This window comes from Lissotriton vulgaris, chromosome 7 (assembly GCF_964263255.1).
Source record: "Lissotriton vulgaris chromosome 7, aLisVul1.2, whole genome shotgun sequence".
Classification (NCBI taxonomy): domain Eukaryota; kingdom Metazoa; phylum Chordata; class Amphibia; order Caudata; family Salamandridae; genus Lissotriton; species Lissotriton vulgaris.
The window spans coordinates 873,728,373-873,743,293 of NC_141695.1; positions in this window are offsets into that span (position 1 = coordinate 873,728,373).

The following is a 14,921-nucleotide window of genomic DNA, read 5'->3' on the forward strand; positions in this document are numbered from 1 at the left end:
TTTTGTAACTGTTGGAGTATTTTTTTATTGATTAAACAATTTTGTCTCGGTTTCTTACACTATGTATTTAGATTAAGTCGTGTGTATAATAATTTGAGAGGTCTAGAGGGAGTTCCTTTTTTCGTATTGTGTCATTATTTCCCCTCTTCTCCCTGACCGTTATTGTTTTTTCAGAGGGGTCCCCCATATACTGCATATCAAACACAGGTGAGCCTACCGGTTAGGCTCAATGGGCTGGGACTGAGGCACAACTAGACCAACAGGTTGGGGCTCCTAGATAGCCCGTCTTTCTCTTTCTCCTTCCCGGTTGTACTGCCTCGTCCAGCATGTCTTTGCTCAGTAGCTCCACCTTAGTCGTATTCATAGGTGTTCCATAACAATCAGCCAGGCTGTACATCACATCCGACCCCTCTCTCTCCCAATGACTGAAGGGCGTCCCGGACCTATAAGCGAGTATAAAATGTACTTTAAGTAAACTGGCAAGGGTAAAACGTTACACAATTAATCTTTCTCTACCAATCCCAAGCAGCCAGGTAGGCCTTTATTTATTTACTAAGCTCTGAGGGAAAAAAAAAATCAATACGAACATACTCTGAAGCATTGTGTCTTTATATCCCTACATTATTCATCTGAAGAACCTCTTAAAGGAATTTCAAAGCAACGGCTATTTTGTGTTTCTTGTCTTAGCAAGCTTGTGTTCAATAAGTCATAGAGATCACAACACTTCTTCTACTCTGTGAACCTTCGCAACTGTGCAGGACTGCAGACACCTCTAAAACCTTTTTATTTTTTCGAGGAAGACAACATAAATTTTGCGTTTTTGACCATGCTCTCATGTTATAGGCTTGAAGGCAAAAATCTAAAACTGCTAATTTAACAGAGATCCTCATTGTGTAAATAACTGACATATTAAGCATAATGTAGCAAGCTCATACATTCTCCAGAAAAACTTGTTTTTGCAAACAAGCTCCTGTAAAGCTACGTGCTCTTCAAACTGTTAATCACTAAAATATGTGCTGCTCAATTAACGGGTGCATACAGTCACCTTTCCTAGTATCGTGCATCATGTGCACCATACAGTACACAATCTGGCCCATGAGGCATCATCTTCAGGGTAAAAAACGTATTCACTAGCTCTAGTAAGGGCTGTCAGCCCAATTGCAGAGGCTAACTGATAAGGGACTCGTGATGCTTTTGCGACTGTATGTAGTGTTGTGATAACATGAACAATAATAGTTGTGCGACCTGGGCATTCAAAATAAAGCCACTGACATATAGTTACCCTAATATAAGTCCGATAAGGGAATATCAGTCTAGTATACCCGTCCTTTCATCTCCACTTCAATTCCTATTCCATCAAGTTACAGAAGGGAGGGGCAGTAACATGGCTGACTTCAAGGTGACACATTTTCCTAATCATGAAAATTTTGAAAAACAGGCTTTTTTTTTATAGCCAATTAGACATACACGGGTCAGGTGTTTATTCAAGAGCATATTCACAGCTAACAGGATGTGGGAGCGCACCGCTGACCTCTCAGGCAATGTTCATCCCTGACATTCTGGGAAATGCAGTCTCTTGTAGCTCGCTCCGATATTTTCGAGTATTTCGCCAAGGTTGATGCAGACAGTGCTGATCTCTAGACACATGTTTCTGGTTTATTAACCATCATCAGTAGAGAATACAGTCTGGAATGTTGGGGTTTGCTGCCTGAGAGGTCAGCGATGTGCTCCCACATCCTGTTGTCTATTTAAAGTACTCCAGTGAGTCATTGAGCTGATGAGATCATGGATGAAGCACCTACGTGCCAGTGAGAGGTACCGGAACTCATATAATGTTTGGCAGACTACTCAGCAAACCCCAAAATACAAGACTGTATTCTCCACTGATGGTGGTTAATAAACCAGAAACAAGTGTCTAGAGATCAGCACTACCTGCGCCAACTTTGGCGAAATACTCGAAAATATCGGAGCGATCTACAAGAAACCGAATTTCCCAGAATGCCAGGAGCGACCCTTGCCTGAGAGGTCAGCGGTGTGCTCCCACATCCCGTTGTCTATTTAAAGTACTCCTGTGAGACATTGAGCTTACGACTCGAGCTCGTGGATGAAGCAGCTGCGCGCCAGTGAGAGGTACCAGACCTGATATAATATTTGGCAACCTACTCAGCAAACCCCAAAATACAAGACTGTATTCTCTACTGATGAGGGTTAATAAACCAGAAACACGTGTCTAGAGATCAGCAGTATCTGCGCCAACTTTGGCGAAATACTCGAAAATATCAGAGCGAGCTACAAGAGACTGAATTTCCCAGAATACCAGGGGCGTACCTTGCCTGAGAGGTCAACAGTGTGCTCCCACATCCTGTTGTCTATTTAAAGTACTCCCGTGAGTCATTGAGCTGACGAGCTTGTGGATGAACCACCTACGAGCCAGTGAGAGGTACCAGACCTGATATAATGTTTGGCAGCCTACTCAGCAAACCCCAAAATACAAGACTGTATTCTCTACTGATGACGGTTAATAAACCAGAAACACGTGTCTAGAGATCAGCACTACCTGCTCCAATTTTGGCAAAATACTCAAAAATATTGGAGTGAGCTACAAGATACTGCGTTTCCCAGAATGCGAGGCGGGAACTGTGCCTGAGAGGTCAGCGGTGTGCTCCCACATCCTGTTGTCTATTTAAAGTACTCCTGTGAGACATTGAGCTTACGAGCTCGTGGATGAAGCAGCTGCGCGCCAGTGAGAGGTACCAGACCTGATATAATGTTTGGCAACCTACTCAGCAAACCCCAAAATACAAGACTGTATTCTCTACTGATGAGGGTTAATAAACCAGAAACACGTGTCTAGAGATCAGCAGTATCTGCGCCAACTTTGGCGAAATACTCGAAAATATCGGAGCGAGCTACAAGAGACTGAATTTCCCAGAATACCAGGGACGTACAGTGCCTGAGAGGTCAGCGTTGTGCTCCCACATCCTGTTCTCTATTTAAAGTACTCCCGTGAGTCATTGAGCTGATGAGCTCGTGGATGAAGCACCTACGCGCCAGTGAGAGGTACCGGACCTGATATAATGTTTGGCAGCCTACTCAGCAAACCCCAAAATACAAGACTGTATTCTCCTTTGATGGCGGTTAATAAACCAGAAACACGTGTCTAGAGATCAGCACTATCTGCGCCAACTTTGGCAAAATACTCGAAAATATTGGAGCGAGCTACAAGAGACTGAATTTCCCAGAATGCCAGGAGTGAACCTTGCCTGAGAGATCAGCGGTGTGCTTCCACATCCTGTTGTCTTTTTAAAGTACTCCCGTGAGTCATTGAGCTCACGAGCTCGAGGATGAGGCACCTGCGCACCAGTGAGAGGTACCAGGCCTGATATAATGTTTGGCAGCCTACTCAGCAAACCCAAAATACAAGACTGTATTCTCTACTGATGAGGGTTAATAAACCAGAAACACGTGTCTAGAGATCAGCACTATCTGCGTCAACTTTGGCAAAATACTCGAAAATATTGGAGCGAGCTGCAAGAGACTGAATTTCCCAGAATGCCAGGAGCGAACCTTGCCTGAGAGGTCAGCGGTGTGCTCCCACATCCTGTTGTCTATTTAAAGCACTCCAGTGAGTCATTGAGCTGACGAGCTCGTGGATGAAGCACCTGCGCACCAGTGAGAGGTACCAGACCTGATATAATGTTTGGCAACCTACTCAGCAAACCCCAAAATCCAAGACTGTATTCTCTACTGATGAGGGCTAATAAACCAGAAACACTTGTCTAGAGATCAGCACTTTCTGCGCCTACTTTGTTGAAATACTCGAAAATATCGGAGTGAGCTACAAGACACTGCATTTCCCAGAATGCCAGGTGCGAACCTTGCCGGAGAGGTAAGCGGTGAGCTCCTACTTCTTGTTATCTATTTAAAGTACTACAGTGAGTCATTGAGCTGTCGAGCTCGTGGTTGAAGCACCTGCGTGCCAGTGAGAGGTACCGGACCTGATATAATGTTTGGCAGCCTACTCAGCAAACCCCAAAATACAAGACTTTTCTCTCTACTGATGAGGGTTAATAAACCAGAAACACGTGTCTAGAGATCAGCACTATCTGCGCCAACTCTGGCGAAATACTCAAAAATATCGGAGCGTGCTCCAAGAGACTGCATTTCCCAGAATGCCAGGGGCGAACCTTGCCTGAAAGGTCAGAGGTATGATCCCACATCCTGTTTTCTATTAAAAGTACTCCCGTGAGTCATTGAGCTGACGAGCTCGTGGATGAAGCACCTGCACGCCAGTGAGAGGTACCGGACCTGATATAATGTTTGGCAGCCAACTCAGCAAACCCCAAAATACAAGACTGTATTCTCTACTGATGACGGTTAATAAACCAGAAACACCTGTCTGGAGATACGCACTATCTGCACCAACTTTGATGAAATACTCAAAAATATTGGAGCGAGCTACAAGAGACTGCATTTCCCAGAATACCAGGGGCGAACCTAGCCTGAGAGGTCAGCGGTGTGCTCCCACATCCGGTTGTCTATTTAAAGTACTCCTGTGAGTCATTGAGCTGACAAGCTCATGGATGAACCACCTGCGCCTAAGTGAGAGATACCAGACCTGATATAATGTTTGGCAACCTACTCAGTAAACCCCAAAATACAAGACTGTATTCTCTACTGATGACGGTTAATAAACCAGAAACACGTGTCTAGAGATCAGCAGTATCTGCGCCAACTTTGGCGAAATACTCGAAAATATCTGAGCGAGCGACAAGAGACTTCATTTCCCAGAATGCCGGGGGCGAACCTTGCCTGAGAGGTCAGCGGTGTGCTCCCACATCCTGTTGTATATTTAAAATACTCCCGTGAGTAATTGAGCTGACGAGCTTGTGGATGAAGCACTTGCATGCCAGTGAGAGGTACCGGACCTGATAAAATGTTTGGAAGCCTACTCAGCAAACCCCCAAATACAAGACTGTATTCTCTACTGATGACAGTTAATAAACCAGAAACACCTGCCTAGAGATCAGCACTATCTGCGCAAGCTTTGGTGAAATACTCGAAAATATCGGAGCGAGCCACAAGAAACTGCATTTCCCAGGATGCCAGGAGCGAACCTTGCCTGAGAGGTCAGCGGTGTGCTCACACATCCTGTTGTCTATTTAAAGTACTCCTGTGAGTCATTGAACTGAAAAGCTCGTGGATGAAGCACCTGCACGCCAGTGAGAGGTACCAGACCTGATATAATTTTTTGGCAACCTATTCAGCAAACCCCAAAATACAAGACTGTATTCTCTACTGATGACGGTTAATAAACCAGAAACACGTGTCTAGAGATCAGCACTATCTGCGCCAACTTTGGCGAAATACTCGAAAATATCGGAGCGAGCTACAAGAGACTGCATTTCCCAGAAAGCCAGGGGCGAACCTTGCCTGAGAGGTCATCGTGTGCTCCCACATCCTGTTGCATATTCACAGCATCCTGTGAAATGAATAGCTAAAGTCAAACCAATAGTCGTACGGAAATGGCCACCAGCATGACCATTCCTAGACAATTCAGGTAGGCTTAAAACAGAGAGAAAGCATAGACCAACAAACAGTCTTGCTTACTTACCACGTAAAACAGCATACAACAATGCATATAATAATCACATAAATCAAGAAAAACATACAGTCATAAAACGCACAGCCATCTAGTGTACTCAGAACCAATGTTCCCTCTAAATATTTTTTTCTGTGTGCGACAGTGGCATGTTTGTGTGCACACTTTTCCTGACGTTGTGTGCAATTGACAGTTGTAATGTACCACTGTGAAGTGATCACAGGCAGTGTTCTATTATCCCTCATGGAAGTTACAGCAGTACAAGGCCACACAAAAGGTAAAAAAACACTTTGCACTGTCAAATAACAATAGTAACACCATTTACTTACAATTATGATGAAGACGGCTGCAGAAGCATGCCAGTGTTCAATAACGGGGAGGTTGTCTCAGTAAGTTAAGTGGTTGCCACTGACATAAATGCTGATCAGCAGTGTTTGAGCCTAGGTAGGCTGATTAGGGCCTTATTAGAGCCCAGCAAATGGGATATGACTGATATCCCGTCTGTCATATTAAAGTGCATATTAACCTATAGTACTTCTATATGGTGGACAGGATATCTGTCACATTTGTGATAGAGTAACCTGTCCACCAAACTCTAAATCAGGCATCTTATATTTTATGTACAGCACTAATAAATGGTTAGAATTTGGTATCTAGCACTATGTCAGAAGAAAGTTATCATTGTAAAGCTACACTCAAATGAAATAGCCAGGTGTGTGAAAGGGTAAGCTCTGGAATAGAAGTCTTGACTTATTACCAAGGCTACTGGAATTATATGGCTGGAGAGGGCCAAATTATGCAGCAGGATGAGTACATTTTGCGCCAAGAAAAGGCAAATTATTCCGCACAATGCGGCACATTTTTAAATAGTATTACTACATTCTTTTGTCAGTTTTAAACCTGGTAACGCTGCCTATGCATTGGTTGCACCTCATTAGTATCATTATAGCATCCAAATATAGCAATGAGCAACAAATAGGTGACCGGTCCAGCTTTGGAAAGAGCCTTCCAGTGTGCTACAACAAGTGTCCCTGCATTTTTAGTAAGTGTTGACCCATTTGAGCTAGACTCAAACATTTTTTTTGTTCAACTCTGAAGATTATGTGGCAGATGATGGATTATTTGGCGAATGCAGCAAATCTATAATTATGCGAAAATCGCAGAAACCGCACAATCGCATAATTCCAATAGCCCTGCTTAATGCTGTGTAAATCTAATCTTATTACTATGTAAAACTGACCCTACTGATAAGTGAGAGTGGGAACTTCATGGCATTTGCACCAGGTTTTTGTATTTTCATGTACCTTGAGAACCTGGCAACAACTCCTAGAATATAATATAATTTTCACACCACAAACAGTTATAACGGAATAAGGCATGTAGGTGTTAATATAAGGTCCATGCATGTCAATGCATGCATAAAGTACATTTTAGGTCTGGCCCAGGGCCAACTTTCGCCGCCTTGCAAGCCTTATGTAAAATAATTCATTACAAAAAATAAATAGTTATCAAATCATGGCAATTGGGAATGTGTAAAAACCCAAGTTTTCAATTAAAGTGTCCCTTTTGGCTGGATATTTTCTACTCTTTTTATTAAATATCTACATGCACTGTTGAGCCCAATTGCTGAAGAAAGGGGATGCAAACCTTTGTATGTACACAGAAGACACAAAATTGATCTTTGGGGCTGTGAAGGACCAATCAAATACTTCTTTCCTAGTCCAGAGTCTTCTGGAATGCTCATGGTTGTCACAGAACTGCTTGAAATTAAATCCAGTGAAGACTGAGCTGCCAATTCTTCCTGAGGGCACAGGTGCCCTGGATTTGTCTAACATGTTGGGCCCTCATGCTTCCAAGATTTCAAGCGTCTGCTTTTTCCATTTGAAAACTACATGAAATACTCTTCCAGTCACAAATAATAGATTCCATGTTTCTCTGATCAACGCATATGTTCAGGCTCACCTTGAATATGGCAAGGCGACTCTTATCAGATGGTGACAAATCACTTAAACAATGCAGCTGCTTGTGTGATTTGCAGGGTTCCTAAACACCAAAATATTTCACCTTTCTTAAAACACTTCTTTAGGCTTTTGGTCCATTAAAGAATTGTTATCAAGTTCATTGAGCTGTTTTCCAACAATTCCCACATTTTATTGCATTTAAATTCTGCTTGGACAGGCACACCCTGAGTTGAAGGTCAAATGATAGATTTCTTTTCACGATCCCTAGAACTGTCACCTTGTCAACAGCGCCTTCTCATTCAGTAGGGATAATACTTCTCTACCCTTATCCGTTAATTTGAAATCTTCACTTATTACACTTAAAAACATACTTATTTCTCAAATTAACTCTGCTGCTGTCACTATGGTTAGGTTATTATAGTACCAAGAAACATTGGTTTACTGGTGCTGTATCAGTAAGCTTTACATAGCATAACATACTTTGACTTTGAGTCATATCTCTTGATCATTTGATCTGTTAGGCTCACATTCATGTTATTTTCATCCATCACAGCATTTAGCAAAAGGCAATGCATCAGCCCATTGCAACCACTAGCTCTCCTGCAATGTGACTGGCATCATTTTGTGTGTTCACATGTGCACATCTGTTCCAAAAGAATGCTGTTTCATTGACCGGGCTGGTGCACCAATATGTTTCCTTCACCAATACTTTTTTATTTTCCATTCATTATCTTGATTTTTTAAATCCTTGCGTGTTTTAAATAGGTATTCAGGTTGCTGGAATTCAAACCCAATAGTCCCTTTTTTTATGCAAGTAAGACTCATGTCTTCCCATTATGTACCTAAAGGGTCTCCAAACCTGTACTATGTACACCAGCTTGGAAATACTGCTACTGTTTAGTTAAAATGATGTGTAATGATCATGTTGTTAATTTTAACATTTGTATTGCAATCATATGGTTGCCACGCTTGGGTGGTGCCTCTTTTCTTCTGCTTATTTTTGTAGTACATGCAATTGCATTTGCGTGTAATATATACATATATTTTTAAACTGACCATTGCAGCAGCTCGCCAAGGCCAGAACTATTAGACTTTTGGGTTTTCTTGTCTTTTTAAAATAATGTTCTTATTGTTTTCTGAGTCAATCAGCATTTCTGCTAGGGGTTTGTATTAAGACAGTTAATGAAATGGCATACCTATTTTATATCTATAAAATGTAAAATTATACCATTTAGAAATTGCGCCTGATTTTACCTTGTTCATAAGCCCGATGGTAGAGAGAGCTGAGAGAAACAACAAATGGTACAGTGCCCTTGAAAGTTATTTTGTTGAAGACAAAATGTCTTTTGAACAATTTGTGTAACTGAAACTGTACAGGCCTTACTGTCCTAGGCAGAGGGTGATTTTGGCCCACTTACAGGAAAGTTGAATTTTGCCAAGGGGGGTCAGTACCTGCATCACAAAGGCATATGATTTAAACATTTGTTTATCTTTGATGAGTCTTGATAAGGGGTGGGAAACGGTATTAAATCAGCAGAGAACTGTTCATTTAATTTTAAATGCAGCGTTCAAGCACCTTAGTTTAGAGAAGTTAATGGCTCATTTGAGAGTGATAATAGCTTTGGGTTCAGTTTGACTTAAATGTGCGCTTTTAGCCTCTTTCTGCGTGGCAGGAAGGCAGCATGTGCGCGGGTGTACACGCGCGCACCTAAGAGGGAACATAGCTCACAACACAAAACAGGACACAACAATAAGTGTACCAAGCACAGAAACGCAGTGTGTTAGTTGCTCAAAAGGACTTTTTCATGCACGTCATGCATTTCATGCGTTGGTAATGCACTTAACTTTGCCCAGGAGCTAGTCTCCTTTACCCCCTTTGACAGTTGGTGACCTAGGCAGGTGACCACCTGTTGACAATACTTATCCCTTTTGGCAGCTGGGCACGAGCAGACTTGTACCAATACTCACAATATCACAATGAAGGCACCACCACAGGACACTACACCAAATGGACATCCTCTACCTCAATCACACGAAATAAAACTACTCAATCCACAAAAAGGACAGAAACACCCAGAAATGTTGAACAAGAAGATGGCCACTTACTAAAAGTGCCTTCTTCAAACACATACTTTAAAACCCATCCTTATTAAAAGATATATTAGCAACTTTTGAGCTCAGAGGTATTTTCTATCCTATTCCTATGAAGTATATACTTACCCCATGCTACCCTATCAGCAGCACAGCCCTGCAATAGTGAAAAAAGGAAAAATAGCAGCTTTTCACTACCAGGACAGCCAAACCCACCAGCACACATTAACACACACCGCACCCCACTCAGCGGGTGGGTCCTGGTCCCACCACGGGGTGTCCTAGGAACAAACTGCCCGCAGGCACTGTGGTGGCAAGCCTGCTATATATTTATATTTTTCCTGTGGGTGGCACAATCAACGCTGCTAGCCTACTAATAGCTATTTATATACCAGCTCTGGCACAAGCAGTGCACTTCACTCGGGATCTACTAGTAAAATCACTATGCCAATCAGGGAGAACCTAGCACAATATCAATATCAATTTACACAGAACGCACTTGCACTGTGACATTGAGCTGCCCAAAGCATATAAGCGTAGCAAAAAACGAAAACCTGCACAGCACCAACATGCAGGGGGTGCAGGAAAAAAGTCAGGGGAAACCACACCAAGAATGTCATTTTTAATACTTTTTGACTGTACCGCCCTTCAACTTTTGCGATATCTAAAACTGTGTATAGATGCTTGGCAATTTCTGCATGGTCCTACATATGGGTCCTGCATATGGGTGCAGCACAGCCCATATCTCTTACCAGCCAGTGCCATTCCAGACAAAGACCTATCATATATTCTACAAGCAATACTGCCAAAGAATGCACATATAGATCAGCAACAGAAAAATATTGAGCAGCAAAAGAAACAGAACAATAGGCAGAGCAGCAGACAGCTGGAGGGCCACGTTCTTATCTTTCCTTTGAACTGCACTCAGGTCAGTCACACATTTTGAGCACAATCAAAATAGCGGGACTATTATAAAGTACCAGGAATCCCAGCTCTACATCACCTGTTGCCCACAAAACGGGTGGCACATCCGCAAAAACTCAAGGTAAAACAAACACTACTAAACTTATCACGAATCTGTAAATAAACAATAAAATTCCTCTTTTAAGACACAAATCTTCTCCACTAAAATCTAAATGACACCTTCACTCCCTCTTCTCTCCTCTGATCACACAACCAGAACAACAGCAGAAAGGAAAAGAACAGAATTTGTAAATTGTCTTTTCTTAAAACAATGCTACAGCTAATTCTCTCAGGCTGGGCCATTTTAAAACTTACATCTTAATCAGGAATCTAATAATTAACATCATCTGGTGCACAGTAATCTGTGCTGTTTAAATTGCAAAACAATTGTTTTCCTGCTAGGCCTGTATCACAAACAACGAATAGGCAACTTTTTTTAAATGGACCTATATCTGCTGCCACCTCCTCTAAAACTGGGTTTGTAATTTCTCTGTTTAAAACTCCTCCAACAAATTCTCACCTCTCCACCTTTTCTACAATGGACTTGATAAATAGAGAATTGTTAGTGTTAAAACTCTCATTTTCAAATACAATAACCTGTTGAAATGAATTCTTATTTTGTTTTTTGGAAATAGTTCACATTTGCCCTAGACAACTTATTTAAATTAATTTTAGCATTTCCCATGTTTTGTGCGACTGGAAAAACTCCTATCATTGCCACCTGTTTTTGAATTCATATTTGCATTTGTTGAACTGGCACATTCTGCAACTGCATTTTCTCTCCTTGTTTGCGCATCTCTATTTGCTATACCTATTTTAAAATTACATTTCTTCTTCCAATGCTCAAATCTTTTATGAAGATGGCAAAAATATACTTATTCCAGCAGTGCAACATCTATACCTGAACTTGCACAAACCAAAACACCTTTTACTTTCATCCTGTGTTGCCTGGGATTGAAGTCAGGATGAGGTCTAACTGCCATCCATTGCCCCCCCATTCTCCCCCACAACCCCGCCACCCACTTCAGTGGCCCAAATGTGCCAAAGCCATCCCTACCCTGAATAAACATTTCGCAACACCCAAAACAAAAATTGCATAACATGTGGGGAACTCCCATGCGGGGAGCACCAGAGAGCTACTAGCCTCCCACAAAGTAGGAGGTGGCTGATCAGGACCAATTGCTTATGCAGGATAAAGAAACATTTAGATTAACTTTTTGCATCACAATCATTTGACTCAGGAGTGCCAGTAAAACTGCAATAAATCTGCTGTGAGGGGTCATAAAGTACTATGTGTGAGTTCGGGACTCCACCCACATGTGTTATATTGGATTAGGCGACACAGTTTGTCACCACTTCGCTAGCAGATGCCTGCCTGAGGGATAGAATAGCACACATTGGGATCTGGTACATCATAAGCATCTGTTCCAGAACAATCATCTCCTTCGCGGCAACCCACTGGATGAAGCCATATGCCACTGAGTACAAGTCTGGGGCAGAGTGTGCAGATGGAGTGAGAGACAATGATACCACTGAATTCCAAGTCATGTCCTACATTACAGAGAGCCAACAGCACCATAGTTTGCCTCCACTTGTTCAGCTACAGTTCCTCCTCGTCCGTCTCTGCCTGGGTTTCAAGGCGCCACCTCCTTTGCTTTTTCACATACTCCATCGCTATCTTGGAAGTAGTAAAGATTTTGACATTTCCCTATTGATTAATCCATAAGTGGGCAGGATAGAGCCTGGCATAGGGGACACCCTTGGATTGCAGCAGTTTTTTACAGTGCCAAATTCCAGACATGCTGACTGGACTGCAACGGTAAAGTCTGGGAAGAAGGACAGCGTGTTCTCCTGATGTGTGGTAGTATCCTTTTCCCTGGTGAGTCTCAGTATGGCATCCCCGTCTCGGTAATTAGATATCCTGGCTATTATAGGGCGAGGTGGAGCATCAGGTACTGGCCACACCGCCAGGGAGCGGTGAGCCCGTTTAACAATAAACATTGCAGACAGGTTCTCGGTCCCGAAGGTGCCCTTGATCAGAGTCTCAGTGAAGGTCTCCATACTGCCAGTATTGGTGGACTCCGGCAAGCCTGTAAATCTGATATTATTGCGACAGGACCGAGCCTCTAATTCTTCATGTTTTGCTTGAATAAGCGTCAGGACCTTTTCCATGTCGTGTGTCTTGCCCGCAACCTCGCTGAGACCGTCCTCATTTGTGGGGGCCCACTGTTCTATCTCCCCCATTTGCACGTTTTGCTTTTCCAGCTGGCAGGACATATGGTCAAGCCTATGGTTCATGGCAGACATGTTCCCCTGTATGGCCTGAAGACTTTTCTGCCGGGCTATCAGCGTCATTTCCAACGTGGAGGGACCATCGCCCTGAGTGTCCACCTCAGAGTCAGAGGCCGCCTTTTGACGCGTTTTGTTAGTTTTGTGCACCTCAAACCTGAGAGGAGGCTGCAATCTGTCTGTTTTCCCCTTGTTACCGCCTGGCCACAGTAGGTATTTCACAAGCAGTCTGTGATGAGATAATACAGCACATATATTGGGTTAGTTAGGCTCTACACTATCAGTGAGTCCTGGCAATTAAGCAGCATAATGCTAGTGAGGACCAATGCAACAGCCTCCCAGGGTTCATGAGACTAAATAGCACTACACATGCCCGTCATCAGCAACATCAATGCCTCCAGCGCAAAACTGTCCAATATGGATGGCGACTCTTTGCGGCCAGCCGCTGTGCACTAAAATACGTTGCCAAAGGGTGCCAGTGCGGGGGCTGGTCACTGCAGTTGAAGGTCTCGCACAGCCCAGCCATGCCAGGGGGGAGCGCCTGGGCGAACGCCACGTATCACCATGCTGCCAGGTCGGGTATCCTGGTGCGGACCTCATGACACCCCCAGGCCATGGCATAAGGGGGAATGAAACTAATATCGGCCAACTGTATCCTCAGCTGGTCGCAGACCACCACATGCAGACCTGATGAGCTGCGGTGCAGACGTGTCACAGGCCCAGTCCAGACCCCACCACCGTGCACACTGCATGCAGGGCGAAGCACACAGGGCACAGCCCAGCATCCAGGCACACACCCACCGCCGCAGCTGCAGGCTAAAGCAAGGCTGTGCTCCACTTACCACAGCCCCCAGTAGGCACCGGCAGTCTCTCAGAAGGTGAGCCGGTATTCCCGGTGGTCCATCGGCGGCGGCGCTCCATCCTGTCTATTCCCTATGGTCAAGGCATCCACAGCATTGATACGGGAGACGCCAACCGCCCAGGCAGTCGGGGTCCCGGGGCCCTCCGCTCAGGTGATGCTGGCACCATAACAACACAGCTGCCAATGCTGGACTTTGCTTTCTACTATTTGTACTAACCTTTATGAGTGAAACATACCGGTCCGGTTTTTTAAATTTCGGTCACTTTATTTTCTTAAATCATTTTCTTAGCAATGAAATCAAGATAGCACTCATTTTTTTGTGCATGTACAAACAAATATGAGACAATACATTTCAATACAAGATAGTTTAAATGTACATTAAATTTACAAATTGTCAACACATCCACCAAACACTCAACTATACATTCATACCTCACTCATACCTACAGATAAACAACATAACACATTGTTTTGAGCCTAATGTCAACGAGTGGGTTAAACGTCCATGTTGATGGTAGTATATTTGATTATTTTGTCAAAAGCAGTCTTATTTAGGGACAATTTCCTGGAAGCACTCCTAATTATCTACACCATCTGCCTATTTATCTATAAATCTGTTTGACATTAGGCATCAAAAACCGGGTTGACGCGTTTCAAACCCCCAATTGCGTGGTTCTCCTCAGGACCAACAATCTACAAAACATAAAGAAAACAACTAATTTACTACCAAACATCTCCAATAGAATTCGCTTAAGATGCTGATGCCACCAGTTTCCATTACACTACCGTACCTTATTGTAGTACGACACAATCCCTTATTAACGATAACACTGGTCACAATAGACACTCTACACACAAGGGAGACATAACACAAATCCTAATCAGGGTTATATTTAAATTGTGCAGTAATTCAGAAAATCTGTAACCCTTCAAATTCACTCACCTATTTAGGTGTGTTGGTGAAGTTTCTAAAACAGAGAGGGAGGAGGAGCACATTAGTCTGGCATGTACCTAGCCTTAGAAGGCTTTTTAAAGACAGAGAGCTTGGGCATATACGGGGCTTACCTAATTCAAGTACGTCTTGGATGAATCGTACGTTTGCAGTTGTGGACACCACGAGGCTCAATCTGCAAGAGAAGCGGCCCGTTGAGTT